This window comes from Pteropus medius, unplaced genomic scaffold (genome assembly GCF_902729225.1).
Source record: "Pteropus medius unplaced genomic scaffold, Ma_sr-lr_union100, whole genome shotgun sequence".
Lineage (NCBI taxonomy): Eukaryota > Metazoa > Chordata > Mammalia > Chiroptera > Pteropodidae > Pteropus > Pteropus medius.
Window position 1 is genome coordinate 1,819,201 of NW_024354500.1, and position 18,667 is coordinate 1,837,867.

The 18,667-nt window shown below is 33.6% G+C and overlaps 1 pseudogene; it reads left to right on the forward strand.

Moving 5' to 3' along the window:
• The first annotated feature begins 5,613 nt into the window (after positions 1–5,613).
• Positions 5,614–18,667, forward strand: part of LOC120595027 (60S ribosomal protein L34-like) — a 28,020-nt pseudogene continuing 14,966 nt past the window's right edge.

An 18,667-nucleotide genomic window follows, 5' to 3' on the forward strand; every position in this document is an offset into this window, starting at 1 on the left:
GGATAGCTAATTGAATAAGAAAACAAGACCCATACATAAAGAGACCCATATCAGATGGAAAAGACACGCACAAACTGAAAGAGATGGAAAATGATATTTCATGTAAATGGCAACAAACAAACAAACAAAAAAGCTGGGGTAGCAATACTTAGACAAAATGACTTTAAAACAAAGGCTGTAATAAGAGACAAAGAAGTATATTATATAATGATAAAGGGATCAATCCAACAAGAGAATATAACCTTTGTAAACATTTATGCACCCAACAAAGAAACACCGAAATACATAAAGGAAATATTAACTGACATAAAAGGAGAGATTAACAGTAATACAGTCATAGTAGAGGACTTTAACACTCCATTGACATCAAAGGATTGATATCCAGACAGAAAATCAACAAGAAAACAGCATCTTAAATGACACATTAGACTAGATGGATTTAATTGATGTTTTTAGAGCATCTCACCCCAAAACAGCAGAATATACATTCTTTTCGAGTGCATATGGAACATTTTCCAAGATAGACCATGTTGGGCCAAAAAACAAGTCTCAATAAATATAAGTAAATTGCAATCACATCCAATATCTCCTATAACCACAATGGTATGAAAATAGAAATCAATTACAAGAAAAAAAAAACCTGAAAAACAGACAAACATATGGAAGATAAATAACATGCTACTAAACAATGAATGGGTTACTAATGAGATCATAAAAGAAATCTTAAGATACCTTTAGACAAATGAAAACAAAAGCACAATGACCCAAAATAGAATCTAAATAAACAACACACAAAAAAATCAAAGAAACCAAGAGCTGGTTCTTTGAAAAGATAAACAAAATTGATAAATCTTTAACCAAGATTAAAAAAAGAGAGGACTCAAATAAATAAAATCAGAAATGAAAAAGAAGTGACAACTGACATAACAGAAATATAAAGGGTTATAAGAAAACACTATGGATAATTATATGCCGACAAATTGGAAAATCTGGAAGAAATGGATAAATTCCTAAAAACAAACAATCCTCCAAAACTGAATCAAGAAGAAACAGAAAATCTGAACAGACCACTTACTACCAACAAAATCAAAACAGTGATCAAAAAACTCCCAACAAACAAAAGTCCTGGACCAGATAGTTTCAAAGGTAAATTTTACCAAGTATTCAAAGAATTATCACCTATCCTTCTCAAGCTACTCAAAAAAATTCAAGAAGATGGACGGCTCCCAACCTCATTTTATGAGACCGTCATTACCCTGATTCCAAAGCCAAAGGCATCACACACACACACACACACACACACGCTCATGCACACGTACACACACAAATTATAGGTCAATATCCCTGATGAATATAGATCCAAAAATTCTCAAAAAAATATTAGCAAATGAAATTCGGCAGTACATTTAAAATATCATATACCCCAATCAAGAGGGATTTATTCCTGGGATGCAAAGTTGGTTTAATTTCTACAAATCAATTAACGTGATACATTACATAAAAAAAAAATGAAGTATAAAAATCATATGATCATATCCATAGATGCGTAAAAAGCATTTGACAAAATCTAGTATCAATTTATGATAAAAACTCTCAGCAAAGTGGGAATAGGGGGAACATACCTCAACATAATAAAGTCGATAAATGACAAACCCACAGCTAACATCATACTCAATGGTGAAAAGCTAAAAGCATTTTCCTTAAGATCAGGAACAAGACAAGGATGTCTACCTTCACCACTTTTGTTCAACATAGCATTAGAAGTCCTAGCTATAGCAATCAAATATAAACAAACAAACAAACAAATAAATAAATAAATGCCATCCAAATTGGAAAGGAAGAAGTAAAATTATCATTATTTACAGATGACATACTATATAGAGAGAACCTCAAAGATTCCACCAAAAAAAACTATTAGAACTATCAATATATTCAATAAAGTAGCACAATATGAAATTAATATTCAGAAATCAGTTGCATTTTAAAAACCAATTACGAATTATCGGAAAGATGACATTAAGAAAACAATCCTATGTATAATTGCATCAAAAAAAATAAAATAGCTAGGAATAAATCTAACTAAGGACATATAAGACCTATATTCAGAAAATTATGACACTGAAGAAAGAAATTCAAGATACGATTAAATGGAAGCATATAGCATGTTCATGGATAGGAAGAATTAACATTGTTAAAATGTCCATACTACCCAAAGCAATCTATAGATTCAGTGCAATCCCTGTCAAAATACCAATGGCATTTTTCACAGAACTAGAACAAAGAATTCTAAAATTTGTATGGAACCACAAAGGACTCTGCATAGCCACGGCAATCTTGAGAAACAAGAACAAAGTTAGAGGTATCACGCTATCTAATATCAAACAATACTACAAGGCTACAGTAATCAAAACAGCATGGTACTGGCATAAAAACAGATACATAGGTCAATGGAACAGAATAGAGAACCCAGAAATAAACCCACATCTATATGGTCAATTAATCTATGACAAAGACATTAGAGTATACAATGGGGTAAAGACAGTCTATTCAATAAATGGTGTTGATACATTTACATGCAAAAAAATGGAACCAGACCATATTCTTACACCATATACAAGCATAAATTCAAAATGGATTAAAGACTTAAAACTCCTAGAAGAAACCATAAAACTAGAAGGAAACTCTCTGACATTATCTTAGTAATATTTTTCTGACATGTCTCCTCAGGCAAGGGAAACAGAAGAAAAATAAACAATAAACAAATGGGACTATATCAAACTAAAAATTTTTACACAGTAAAGAAAACCTACTAAATTGAAGAAGATATTCACCAATGATACATCTAATAAGGGCTTAAAATTAAAAATTTATAAAGAACATGCATATCAACACCAAAAAACAAAACAAAAAAAAATCAATTGAAAAATGGACAGAGGACCTGTATAAACATTTCTCCAAAGAAGACATACAGATAGCCAACAGACATATGAAAAGATGCTCAACATCACTAACTATCAGGGAAATGCAAAGCAAAACCACAATGAGACATGACCTAAACCTGTCAGAATGGCTATTTAAAAATCAACAAATAAAAAGTGTTTGTGAGGATGTGGAGACAGGGAAACCCTTATACACTGTTGACAGGATTGTAAATTGGTGTGGCCACTATAGAAAACAGTATGATGATTCCTCAAAAAATTAAAAATAGAGTTGCCATACAGCCTAGTAATTCCAGTTCCAAGAATTTATCCAAAGAAAACAGAAACACCAATTCAAAAAGATATATATATTCGTATGTTCATTGCAACATTATTTATAAAAATCAAAATATGGAAGTAACCTAGATGTCTATTAATAGATAGATGAATAAAGATATGGTTTATAGAGTCAATGGGATACTACTCAGCAACAAAAAAGAGTGAAATATTGCCATTTGCCACAACATGGATGACCTAGAGGGTATTAATGCTAAGTGAAATAAGCAGACAGAGAAATACAAATACTATATGATGTCAGTTATATGTGGAATCTAAAAAAAATAAAACAAATCAATAAACACAACAAAACAAAACAGAAACAGGGTCATAGATACAGAGAACAAGCTGATGGTTGCCAAAGGGGAAGAGGGGTGGGAGGAAGGGTAAAATTTAAAAAAAAAGCTGCTAACAGGTCAAATAAATGAGGATGAAAATATGTCCATTACATTGAGCAATATGAAGGCCATTTTTGACCATTCTAGTTATTTATTTCTGTACAACACACAATCTCAAAATTTAATAGCTTAAAAAAAAAAAGGACACTGCCAGTTCTAAGATTTTACAATTAGATTCTATTTGGGTTAAATATCAGTGAATGTGTTTTACTGAACTTTCACCTGTCTTCCCATAACCATTAGTAACTCTAGCTAAACATTATACTTGAGAAGAAGGTGAAGAATTTACTGTGTAAAACTTTGCAATATAATGTGACTTTTTTGAGAGCCACAACGGAATACTGTCATCAATCCCCAGCAGACAGCTACCCTAAACTGGTGCTGCTAATGAATTACATGCAGTAGATAAATTAATCTTGTACAACAATTGGTATTAAAATTTTCAATGTAGCATTTAGAGATGCAAACCTGGGTACTCCTGGAGCTCAAATAACATTTGCCATGTTACCTATTATAGTAACACCTTTTGGGTGCTGACATCATACATACATCAGTATGTACACAGAAAATAGTAGTAGAAAGGGCATGTAGATGCCATGTTAACAAAGAAAAGGCAGGAGTAAAAAGAGAAATTGATGTATTTAATGTCAATACTTAACTGCTACTTAGTAACTGCATAACCTTTAAAGACAGCAGTCCCCAAACTTTTTGGCATCAGGGACTGGTTGCTCCTATAAGAATCTAATGGCTAATGATCTGAGGTGAAGCTAAGGTGATGATGCTATTGCTGGGGAGTGGCTGCAAATACAGATGAAGCTTTGCTCACTCGCCCACTACTCACCTCTACCACATACTGTGTGGTCCAGTTCCTAACAGGCCATGGACCGGTACCAGTCTGCATCCCACGGGATTGGGGACCCTGCTTTAAGGAATTTGTTGTACTGAACTTGAAACACTGTTTTTCTTTAGCAACTGAGTCAAACATTTAAGAACTGTCTTTCTGGACACAAAATGAAACTTCTATCATCTTTTGCAAAAAAAAAAGAGAGAGAGAGAGAGAAGGGGCGGAGATTTTTTTTATCCTTGAAATACCTGTACTCTTCAATTCTTATCCATGCAATTTATCTTCTTCATCATCTCAATTATAATTCTTCAGGAAAAGAACAACTCTCTAAAAAGTAACAACTACTGCTACTTCTCAAAAAAAAAAATATAGGCAGCTTTTCTGCCTTAGAGTGTTGCTGTTCCCAATCAGTTCTTATTCTGTGAACATCTTATTTTGAATAAAAAGTTACTAAATTCCATTTTTTAGGGCAACATTTCTTACCTGACAGAAATCAGTCGCATTTTTAAATCTTTCAAAGTTTCTAATATCAGCTCCTTTCTCAAAAATCAAAATGTATGTCCATGGAGAAATCTATCTTATTGGAAATATAATGCTATATTGAGACTTCTGCTTTTTAATTAGATTGGGAACAATTTCTTCTGTTTCTTCTCTGCCTCCTTACTACTTTCTTAGTTCCTTTTCCTTTCTTTTTTTTCTCATTTGTTTTTTCTCATTTTCATTTCTCAGTGGCCTAGTATGGTTAACACTTAAGTCTTCCCAATGGAGTCTAGTAGGAATGCATTTCATTCTGAAAAAAAAAAAAAAAAATTGCCAAGGAAGCTAAAAAGGAAATACAAAGATTGAAAGGAACAAATCTATTTTTCTGTCATTAGGTGCCTGAAAGGAAACTGCCACCTAGCAGAAAATTTATTTAGTTCTACAGTATAACTAATTATGAATGAGTTTAGACCAGAATCGCTAATGTTCAAAGAACTATATTATGTCATTGAGTAGAGCCATCTATCATTTTTAAGAATTGTTATAAGCTTCAGGTAACTGTAGAGTCCATTTGCCCATTGTACACAATAGTTTTATATAAACTAAGGAACCAAAGGCCATGAAGAATTAATTCAGAATGGTCCAGCGTTTGACCCACTGCCATAGATTGTCCTACAATACAGCCTCTAACAAAACTAGGCTGTCCCAAATCCCTGGTGATAGAATTGTTTACCTCTTTACCAAGAAGGTTGGGAAAGCACCAAAATCTGCATATAGTGGGCACTGAGCTAACTTCGAAGAGTTGGTGCTGGGAGACTTAAAGTTCTTATGAGATTGTCTAAAACGGGGGAAAAAAAAAATGTCGGCAGGGCCTATTGTGGTTCCATGTGTACTAAATGTGTTCGTGACAGCATCAAATGTGCTTTTCCTTATTGATGAACAGAAAATCATTGTGAAAGTATTGAAGGTACAAGCACAGAGTCAGAAAGCTAAATTTCTTTTAACAAAGCTTTTTTTTTGAGTAATAAAAAGAATCTACAGCTTTAAAAATGAAGACCTAGGAGCGGCTGTGTTCGACAGATTTTAGGTAACAGAGGGAACTTCAATTTTTCGCTTAATATTCTGCATGTACATCTCTAGTTAGTTTAAATGCATTTACAAAAAATTTGGTTGCACTTCTATATCACTGTTTCTAAGCCCCAAGAAAGATATAAATTTAACAATAAACATTAACTAAAATAGCCCCAGGGGAAAATATTTTTTGTTTGTTTCTCAATGGACAGGCAGAGCCAAATTAATTGGCTCTTCCAGAATCATTCCATATGAGTATAAAAAAGAATGTTACTATTTCTGTGTTTTATATCTCTTTGATAGGGAGGAAAGGTAGACATAGTCTCTGTGTTTCTCATACAGTTTTAAACTGTGGGTAGTAATGGAGAGGAATAGGGTCGGGGAGAGGAGATGAACAGCATGAAGACTTTTTCTAGAGATATTCTAAAGGTTATGAGATTTCTGGATTATTCAGAAAATAGATGAAACTATTGCCTACTTACTACCCCCATTTCTTACAGTCATATTCACTTTAAAGATGGAAATACTCATTCCTCTAATATGGCAATGCATAGGAGACAAGTTCTATTATCCCACACAGAGCCTCCTCTGAACCTCTCTAAACTCAAGTCGATAGTAATAAAGATAATTTCTTTATTCCATTACTTTGGAGCTAAGAAGGCAGGAGAATGTAGCAAAAAGAGGCAGCGTGGGCTGGGGTAGGGGCTGCAGGGGGGTGAAGCTTAATGTGGCTGCAAGGTCTATGGGCGAAGGTGAGGCAGGAAAGAAAGGCTGCTAATCAAAACAGACTTGAAAATTACTTTTCTGGGTAAAGTTGGTAGATCCCTTCCATGTTGGTAAAGAAACTGATGCTAAAGAACAATTGTCTTCCTGATAAGTTGTGTAGCCTGATTATCCAAAAAATGGTTATCCTTAGGTATTCTATTTTACCAACAAGCCAGAATCCTCTAGGGGTTATTTTCATCATTTCATCATAATATTAGATTCCTAATCCTTTTACTAGACATCTTTCTCCTCCCTCCCTACTGTTTTCACAAACATTGCTAAAAAAGGAACAAACAAATCATATGAAGGGAGCTAATTATGGATATAGAAAAACAAACAAGGCCATTCTTAGAGACACACAGAATCAAAAAGATAGATTGCTTGAAATGCTGTTTTGTCATATACTAAAGTGAAACTGTGCTGAATACTACTAATGACAATTTAAAAAGAACACAACAGAAGCATTTACAGTCCTATTATACTATTAATAAAAAAATAAACTATTTCCTTGATGTCATAAAATGCTGTTTTCCCAGGAGATGTATGCATTTTCCTACTATATAACTACGCTTTCTAAACAATTTTTTTCCTGAAACATGCTGTTAACAGTAACTGTTGATAGAAATTGTGTTTAAAAATTCTGACATGGGTTAGTATGTGAGTTATACTCTGAAAATAAAGCTTAAAGAAAAGAATAAACACATTGCAAAAGATAAGGGACACATAATGGAAGAATTAAGCAGCCAAAATGCATATATAACCATTTCTTTCTCTTTCTCTCCATATGGGCAAATAGAATATGGCTAAATATGAAATTCATTTTGTATTGTCTTTCTAGTCACAGGTCAAATGATTCTTGAGGTATGTGGCTTTGCTCTCAAATAACAGCACAAAATAAAAGCACTTTTCAGATTCTTATCAGGAAGTTCAATCTTGAACTCACCACTACTTGAAACAAATTAAAAGCTGGTTTCATAGAAATGTCATTTGGACATAGTTGTCTAAATTTTATGGAATCCCAGTATTTCTTTAGCCTTCGTGACATCTATCCCTGGATCAGGTTAGACCACTAGACATAAACTGAACCTTCTCCTACTGATGACCTGCAGGACTTTTCATTACATACATGTAACTAATTTGTCAATGTCAATTGTCAAGAATAGATTGTAAGTCTGATGAGGGTAAGGGCTACATCTCTTGCTCACTACCGTTTTCTACATCTCTTGCTCACTACCGTTTTCTACCCATTGCAATGCCAGGTGATACATACGAGACACTTAACAGATGACTATTGAATGAATGAACAACCTTCCACTTGCTTTCACTGTCTTGCTTCACCAAGATGCTACGTAACATATAACTAGCATTCATTAGACTAATGCGTGTGTTGACCATAGACTATAGTTAAGGAACATATTTCCCTGAATTACACAATGTTCTCTCTATGAAGACACAGGAGATAATTTCCCATGACCCTGTGTACAGCACATCTCCTAAAGAATCAGTTTATTTTCTTGAAGCTGACTCTGTGGATCTTGTAATTAATTGTTTCCATCTTTGTGCTGGCTGTTAGAGAGCTGAGGACTAAACCTGTGTTCCCTCTCTAACCGGTACACAGGGCTTTACAGTGGGCATTTGGTTCCATAGTTACACTTCATGCTCCGCCTTTTCCTTTTATGGTTTTCCCTTGGCTTAATTTTCCTCACTTAGCTGTAAATTTATATTATGTATCTTTGTAAGCCACCTTAATTTCTTTTTGAATCAAAGTGGGACATAAATAAACTGATTTTTTCCCCTTCATGTAGAAGTTATTAACTTTGCTGAAGAAGAAAAAGGGCAAAGGAAGACAAAATATAGATTTCGGCAATGTATGGCTGATTCTAAGAGACCTTGGGGATAACTTGTAAAGAGAAGATACTATTTCTATCCCACATTGTATAGTTTCAGTTTTATGTACAGCACAAGGCAATTGCACAATGTCAACCCTTTTTATTACATTACATCCATTATGTTAATGCTACAAAATATTTTAAAATGAGAAACAAGGATTGTAACTGGACCAGAAGAAGCTTAGCTTTTACTTATGGTCAGAACATTGGGAATAAGGAAAACTGATGAAACTGTGAACATACATGGGAAACATAGGTATCAAGTAGACAGAATGACCTCTTGCTGTTGAATTATGTTTGGAAACACTGGGTCCCTCCTCGTCCCCATAATCCTTTCTTTCACAGAGTAAATTATCCATTTTTTTATGAGAAGTAACTTTTTGAGAGACAGAGAAATGGAACAATGCTATATAAGAGCAAATAATCACAATTTTTCTAAGAACTGATACTTGAAAGTTTATTCAGAAATGCAGTTGTATTCTATCATAATCTGAAAAAATATAATAGTCAATCTGAATATAGAATATTTGTATGTTTGTTATTGCTACCCCTACATCTACGTTTCAAGTACATTTAACTAAAAGAAACAGTGACAAAGGAAAATACACACACACACACACAGTCATCTGCCCCCAAATAGCAAAGACATCTCTGCCACAAGAGCCTTACCCATCTCTGCTCCAGGTTCAGGTAGAGAACTACTGTCAGTCTATTTTAGCACACCCTGTTTAAATTCTGTACATCTTTATAAATGCAGTTATCATTACCATTGTTGCCTTATCACTCTCTATGATTGCTCTCTTTCAGTCAAGTACAAAGGCAGTCTAAATACAAATGTTTTGTCATAAAACTGCTATTCAAACAATAGAAAAGGGTTAAATAGTAGTAAAAATAATTTACCCCCAGGGCTGCTGCACAGACTGCAGTGTACAGATTGAGGAGGACAAAACGCCTCCAGCCACACTCTCACTGTCCTCTAAACTCTTCTACCACATCTGTATCCATATCTGCATGATTTTAAAGACAATTCAGATACCATCACATGGCTGGGATATCCAAAACCTTTTTGCATAAGATTTAAAAAATGGTGCAAATTATCTTTAGCAATATTATCATTACTATACTTAAGAGACATGGGATAAATTAGATTGAGAGTTTGTATCTTTCAAAGAAAAAGTTACTTTTAAGTTTGTTAATTTGGAGGCAAATGGATAAATGCGTAATGCATATATATATGTATACACACATAATGCACATACATATATGTCATATGCACATATATACATATACCATATGTACCTACACATATATTATACATACATATATCACATGTACATGCATAATCGTGTTTCATATATACATGTATCACACATACACACATATATCATACACATATGTCATATATACACATATATCATGTGTACACACATATAACATATATCCTATATATTATACATATACCCATACATATAAAATCTTTATTCTGAACATGCTTTGCTGGCATTAGGACTAGCTGTGCACTGCCACCCAGGAGCTGTCTACAGCATCTTAACACTACTATCTTGCCAAGAGGCATTCAAAGTCATTACAGAATGCATCTTGGACTGATAGTCCTTCATGGTAGCTGTTAACAGCCCCATTGCACTTTCCTGTAGCTTTGGTGTCATATCCTATAGCCTGAATGCACACTGCAGAGAGAGGCAGAGAAAAGGAAGAGAGAAAAGAATGCCCAACAAGCAAAGGACCGCGTAGAAGGAAACAAACAAATCATACTGACAAGGCTGACAAGAAGGAATAAGAAAGAAGGAAAGAAAAGAAGGAGGAGGTTTATCAGAGCTTCATGCCTACTGCTCTGGGTAAATATTCCTCCTTGCAACAATAAAGACAAATAAAGTACAAAGAAAAGATAAAGCAGAAGATTATAGACCTGGCCAGTGTTTGATAAATGGCACTCTACTTCACTCTGCTTATTGTGTACTTCATACCTCACTCCTGAATATGGAATAGAATTTTATTAAAGATTTAGCCACGGTGGTGGTAGTGACTGGCTCACAGTAATTTTCCTACAAAGTAGTTTAATCTATCACAGGGCAGACAGTGCACCTTCTTACCATGTATCATATCTGTCTATTGAGTAAGTGCTATCCAAATCCAATTTCTTTTCATTTTTGGAATCTGTGATGCATATTCAAGATACACTTTCGTTTTGTCTTTGTCCTAAATTGGGTGCTGCATAAGAAGCGTGGAGGGGGAGGAGTACTAATAAATAGGAAATATGCAGTCTATGGTTTCTATATCATTCTGGTCACTTTTTGTATTTTACAAAACTAAATTGCATAATTTCAATGGCATATAATATTGGTCACATGTAGAGTCACCAAGACCTTTCAAATTTATGGCTATGAATATGAAGCATTGCACCACTGATTATGAAATGAACTTAGAAAATCATTACAGTCAAGTTCCGGTTTTAAGCTTTGTGGAGCACACAGGGGTTGTTCCATTCAATAATGAGATGACTTGTGCAATAATAGGGAAACTGTTTCGACCAAAATCATTCAGCAGTTCATTATGTGGTAAAATGTAAATCCAGAAGTGTCATAAGCAAGGTACCTTCAGAGTGCTCTGTTATGGAATCACAGAAATTAGAAAAGCCCCATGAGGTCACTCACTTCATCTGTTCCTGGTATCAGAGTGCTCTCAGAAAAATATTTTCAAATATAGAGTCCATGCTCCCATCATGAGATTCTATTATTTCTCCTTTCGCTATATTACTTTATTTCACTATGATGAATTGTTTTCTAACTTGACAATGGTTTCCTTTAAATGTTATCAGTCTTTTTTGTAACAAATAAGTAATTCTGCCCTCATCCAATTGTACTATATCCTTCACACAACTGTTATATCCCTTTAAAACTGACCTTACACATATTTTTTAATTATAATTATAGCATATATTTTACCCAGCAAACTTACATTTAGAATCACAACTATTATTGTTTTATAGTCCCTTGGAGGACCCAGAAATCTCAGACTCAGTCAATTGCCATCTACAGCAATTTAAACGGTACATCTCTTTCATTTCCAAGCTGTTTCCACCCTCAGCAACTTGGACTCTTTCTTGGTTGGTCCCAAATCCAAACATGAGATTTTAGAAAATATTGAAAGTAATTTTTTTACCAGGAAGACTTTGAGTCCTCTCTAATCTTGCCCAAGTCCTTTAATTTAAAAATGGAAAAATAACTGAATCTCAAAAAGTAATTTGTTTATATGGTCAAACAACTGATTAAATTACAACTAGACAGGAGAGAATAAATTTTAAATCTAAAAGACCTAGTTTCAGATCCCGCCTCTGCAGTTAACTAGTCCTGTGACCTTGTGTAAACCATTAGCTTTCTGAGCCTCAGTTACCTGTCTATATAATGAAAATAGTAATGCTGAGCACAAGTTTTTTTTATAGGAATCAAGTATTTAGAATGTTATTATCCCAACGCCTGGCACACAGTAAGTGCTCAATAAATGATATCAGTTACAGAACTGAGCCTAGAAACTATTTTTAATAGGATTTGTATAGCCACATTTATTCATGCCAGCTATCATTTCTCCTTCACCTATACATTATGAACCAGTGCTTAGGATAAAGACAAAATTTAACTTTTATCTAAAACTAGGTACAAAGTATTCACTTATTTAAAAAATCTAAATTTATTACAAATAAAGATATTTTTAAAATCTGATTATAAAAATAAAACCAGTTAGATATTGTACCATGAAAAATTTAGTCCTGGGTTTGAAATGAATGAAGATAATAATCAGTAACATTTGAGAGAACCTAATTTTTTCACTAGTTTCTTAAAATATATTGTCAATCAAATGTTTGCGTAAACATTTTTTAACATAAATTAATACTGCTATAGGATCTTTATGTATGCTTCTGTTTTAAAATAAAATAAACTTTTTCATACTATAAAAATAATTCATGTAGTGAAGAAAAATTTTAAAGTACAAAAAGAGAAAAAATGAATCATAATTCTACTATCTAGAAATAATTGCCTTTACTATCTTGGTGAAAAATCTTTAAAATATTCTATGTATAATAATTTCATATAAAATTAAGTTCATCATATATGTGTTATAGAGATGTAGATTATTTACTATTTTATAGCCTACCTTTTTTCCCCAATTATAATTGGTGAGCATTTTTTCGCACCAGTATATATTCTTGAAAACATAATTTTTAAGTAGCATATCATAGGGATTTGTGAGTACTTGAACTCCTCTCCTACTCTAAAACATTTATGCTCTGCAAAAAGCATCTGTGAATTTCTTTTGAATTAGAATTTTCTGTCATTCATTAAACCAAAAACTCCTTTGAAGCCACAGCTCTTGTCCAGCCCTCTCTTTGATTTTACTGCCAGCATAGTGTGGATATTCAATAAAAAATACTCTAAGAAATGTGTTCCTATAGATTAACATTCAACAAAAACATTTCCCCTTACAAACACTATGAAACTAATTCACAATGTGGGATTCATAGTGCTCTGATTTCTTTACATTACCATAATAAATTTTGCATGGAAAATTTAATAATTACATTAAATATGCCCCTCTCTGGAAATTTCCTCTATAAACTATAGACCTTCATAAATATCAACAATCAAGATAAATTCATAAATTAAAGTGTCTTGTTAGTCACTGTAGTGTCTAGATAACTAACATGAAGAGATAAGGAGATTGGCAATTGGAAAATAAAGACTGCAAAAGTACTTAGATCTTTCAGATGCCATCTCTTAAAAAACCAAAACACTGATTCGAATTTCTGACAGGTGTTTCATATTTAAAAAAACACATTTATCTTACACATTTACATGACTTGGAGATTTAAATTTGTAATACTAAAAGAAGAAGTCCAAAATTTAAAATAATTTTGGATTTTATGTTTGCCACCTGCACTGGTCTTGGAAACTGCCCATTGGAAGATTAATTTGAGAGTAATTTGAAGCCAGGTCATTATAATGACAAAGAAGAAAGTACCAAATTACATCATGCTGAAAGAGAAAAAGAACAACCAGAAAGTTGACCATTTTAAGAATGACTGTAATTGCCCCTGGGGGGATACTAGTCAAAAATATACTCACTTTGAGGGAAAAAAGTGACGTATAAGGCTTTTCTTTTAAAAAATGATTTTAAGTGTGTGTATACACATGTATTTCCTCTATTCATTGCCTTCGAATTCCTTCCAGTCTGACTATTCCAAAGTAAAAAAGCACTCTATTGGTAACAAAAGAGTTTTATTTTTAATACTGCTTTATTTATATTCAAAGCAGAGTATTTGTAAGGCATGAGGCACTATTTGTAATGAAAGACATTAGTGCATCCTGGAAACTATGAGTCTTTTATCCACTCTTTTAAGATGCGTAAGATGCATTCGCTAAACACAGAAGCTTCTCACCAAAAATGAAAATTAAGACATCTCTAAGTATATTTATATAGAGATTATTTATACATTTGTAAAATAAGTTTATTTTCACACTTGCAATAAAATCAGTTACCAGGGTCAGCAATACCATTAAATAGTCAGGTCAGGCAACTGACATTTTATTTCTTACACAAGACTGCACCCTCTACCGCACAGCGCCACCTGGCAGCAGGATGAAGAACTGTGTCGCTCGGGTCTCCTGAGAATAGTCACTAATTAGTGCAGTACACTGTATTCTCAAAGTCCAACTGAAGCTGACCTCATTTTCCTCATTAAAAATGGACACATTCACATACCAAGTTTTAAAATCTGGGGGTTTTACTCTCTTAGTTTTTGTTATTTGTACTTTTAGGCATCTTAATTTAGAACACTTCATTTTCAAAGGACATCTTCACTGCACCTGATGGCAGTTGATGATGATAAATGTATCTACATTTTTCAAAAATAATTTGTCATCAGTTTTCATGGAGATTATCACAATAAGTTAATTTACAACAGTGACACAAAGAAAAACCCAGTGTTCAGTTGAGTATAGCTGTATGCCTCTTTGAAGCAGGAACAATAAAAAACAAAAATAATAACCTCTCATATCTATATGCTTGAATTATTCCAATTTTATTTATATGTCTATACCCATAGAAATATTTATATGGTGCCTGGGTATGTTTCTAAACACATGTACATATTAACATGAATAAAATATTATTAAATCTTTTGATCTTTCTCTTCCCAATGATTTACTTGTAATCTGAATACATGTAAACAACTAGAGGCATTTACACACACACACACACACACACACAAACATACCAACTATGTTCATAATCTGACTGAAAATAGTTTTTCTTTTAATTGAAAAGAAAATGTTGGTATCCATTATTCTTTAGGTTTAAAATTTTAACATCCATTTGTCATTTCCATTTCTTCATAGCCACACACTCAAAAAAAGGTGGGGGAAGGGTAAGGAATTGATCATGATTGTCTTTAGATTTCCAGCACAACTGAAATTCCAAAAATAATACTGCCAACTCAATGAGCCAAAATACCAAGCTGGGTTCATAGTCATATTTAGCTTGTTAGATGGTTCTGACTGAAGAAGTTAGTAGCCCTCTCTGCATTACATTACGATTTTCCCAATCATAAAACGGAAATAATATTTAGCATCTCCCTAACTTGTGAGGCAATTTTCACTTTAAATAAAAAAAGAAAATGTATTCTTTTTTTGCTTTGTGCTTTCTAGTCTTTTATCCTATAGTCTCAGAAACAAAAATTTACCTTAGAACTAATCAAAAAAATCCCCAGCTTCTGAATATTTAAAAGCTGACAAAAGTGTCTGCTCACTTTTAAATATTACAGGGTAGAGGGTACAGCAATTCAGGTTATACACCCACATATAGACCACTTTTCACTTTTTTCTTTAGCGCCCTTATGATTGTGCATGAGGTAAGAGAAAGATCTTATTGGGAAATAGCTTAAATCACTTCTTGTTGATGCAATTTCCTTCTTCTCTCAACATCTAAGTTTGGAGCAGCAGTGTCACCATACTGGAGAAGTAAAAAAGGCAGACAAAGGTAGTGTTCTTCCCAGCCTACCAGTCTGGAAATGCTTCCCCACATTGGTAGACTCTCCCTAGATGATGTTGACGATGAGCCCTTCAAGTCAAAAGTGGGACGTGCAGGGTAAAGATGGCTTATTCTAAGACCCTTGTGACCTCATTCTCACATTTAATATGAGTGAACAGTAACTGTGGTCACAAGACCTGAATCAGCTTTCAGTGTTGCCCTCAGGGACTGCTCTAAGCAGAGAGGCCCCAGGCTTACACACCCTAGATACATGTGGAAGAACAAGCTTTGTACATTCCTCTGCAGGATGTCTGTTGGTCTTTGCTGGATCATTGCTGCTTAATATATTCATAAGTAGAAATATATATGTATGTGTATGTGTGTGTGTGTGTGTGTGTGTGTGTGTATACACACACACACACACATACACATACATATATATACACACACATACACTACATGGAATATGTATTGGATACCTCTTAGGCCTCACTTCACTTCCTTTTCACTAACCTTTTTACTACAACTTTTGCTGTAGTATCTATCTGCCCTCTGGTGTGACTTGGCAGTCCCTCACCTCAGGGCCACTGTGTATCTCTAGCTACACTGGCTAGATAATTTGTGGGGTCTGGTAGAAAATAAAAATGTGAGGTCTCTAGTTTATGAATAATTATGAACTTCAAAATTGAGAGCACAGCATAAAACAAAGCATTAGGAACTTCAAAGTGTGGGCCCCTGTGATTGTAAAGATCACTAATGGATCACACACTCATGAAGTCAGACCTGTTCTTTTGTTTTATGCAATTAAACTTCTCTGCTGTGATCCCATGTTGGCATCTGTTCAACTAAATCAGGAAATGCACAAGTTAACACCTACAGAGCAACTCTTAAGCAGTGGGGGATTGAAGCTAGTAGATAAATGCTCCCTTCTTTCATGCTTTGGATGTGTAATTCTGAGGTATTTTCTACTGGACTCTTCAGGATCCTCCAGCAGGATGGAGTCCAAAGATCCACAGTGAAACTCAGTTTAATAACACAACTCTAGATCACCACTCCTTTTTTGCTTATTCATTCTCCTCAGCTGCCCACTCTTGTTCCTTAGGATCACTTCCCAAAATAAACTACCTGCACAAGTGCAAGATACGCTTTAGAAGAAAACCTTGACGAAAATAAAATAGAATATAAATGAGATGGGTGAGGCTTGGGATGAGAATAGAGTAGGAGGCTAGTTTGAAAGATATAGCAATAGGAACAGAGGAGTTGAAGAAAAGATGATTTTGGAAGTTAGAAAACAGGATCAAAGGGACTTGGCAACTGACTGGATATGGGAGGTGAGAAAGAAAATCTGAATATAACTAAAATTTCTCATTTGAATAAATAATGGTAGTGACACTATTAAACAAATTTGGGAATTCGGAAGAAGAAAAATTGGAGTATGAAAATAACAAATTTGTGATTGCTCAGTGAAAATGTATCAGTATCCAGTTAAACTTGAGTCTAAAGTCAGTAAACAAATCTAGATTAAAGTATAGTGATTTTAAAAGTTAGCATACATAATGCTAAGAATATAACTAAAATGCACAAATAAACACTTGCTGAATACAGAAAAAGAGTTGGAGAAAATTTTCTGAAAAAAATTATTATAATGACATCCATTCTTTATTTTTACTATTGAAACTCCTGCTGGCAACCTAGTATGCTTTAAAATACTTCTATAAGAAATTGAAAAACAACAGGAAAAAAACTAGATCAACTAATTATTATATTGAATAATTTTAATGTGAAGTGTTTCCAAAATCAATATTTAAAAATCTCCGGGTTATTATTTTCCTTTTTGCCATTATCCTATCTCTTCAAATGAAGTAACCTATTTGAGAATTTAAATAAATTTAAACTTTTATTAGGAAACTAAAGCATTAATACTATGAAACTCTGGGGATTTGCCAAAGTTGTAAGCTTCCAAAGATTTTCCAACTGACCCCAGATATTTGGCCAAGAACTATAGGGCAAATTTTTCTTTAAGTAATGTTTACTGTAAAAGTCACATAATGTTTCGTTTCTACAAAAAATAGCAAGTTGGTTTTAAGGGGATAGCTCAAAACCAGCTATACCTAGAATTATCAAATTTGGCTTTATTGATCTGTCTTGAGAGGGATTAAAATCTACCCAGATGGTTAGGAGTTGATCTTCCTCTGGATTTTATTATTCACATATCCAATATCTTTAAACGTCTGTCTTTGGAATTGCATGTACTTTCAGTGTTGCCAGGTTCTTCTGAAGGTAGAGCTGTCCACATGAATCAAAAAGAAATGAGACTGGCATGGAATATAAGATAACTTGCTCTTCTTGACAACCAATATTTGCAACCTTTTAGAGGCAGTCAAAACCGAGACAAGACACTTAAATTAAAAAGATCAAAAAGACATCCCAGCCAAGATTAGAACCAGAGGAGGCCTGAACCAGAGCATGTACATGAGAAAACCTGCCCCACGGCCTGTGAAACACAAAATACATTGGAATTTTGAGAAAACAAAAGGTTTAAAAACAAGAAGTAAGAAGACTCTTTAAAAAGACACAAAAAGAGATGAAGTGATAAACTGAACATCAAATTTAAGATGTCAAAATAACAAAAGTTAGCATACATAATGCTAAGAAATTAGCTATACAATGCAACTGTGTGTGTGTTCACATGTACAATAAACAATGGATTAGTATGCAGAATAAATTGCTTTTAAAAACTCTTTCAAATCATAAAGAAAAACAAGACCAAAAAAAAACCCTACACAAAAATGGAACAAAAACAGGAAGAGAATATCACAAAACAGGAATTATTAATCTCAAATAATTAAAGTAAATGTTTTAAAAGATACTCATCCTCATTAGTAATCAGGGAAATATAAATTAAAACAAAAATGAAATAATATT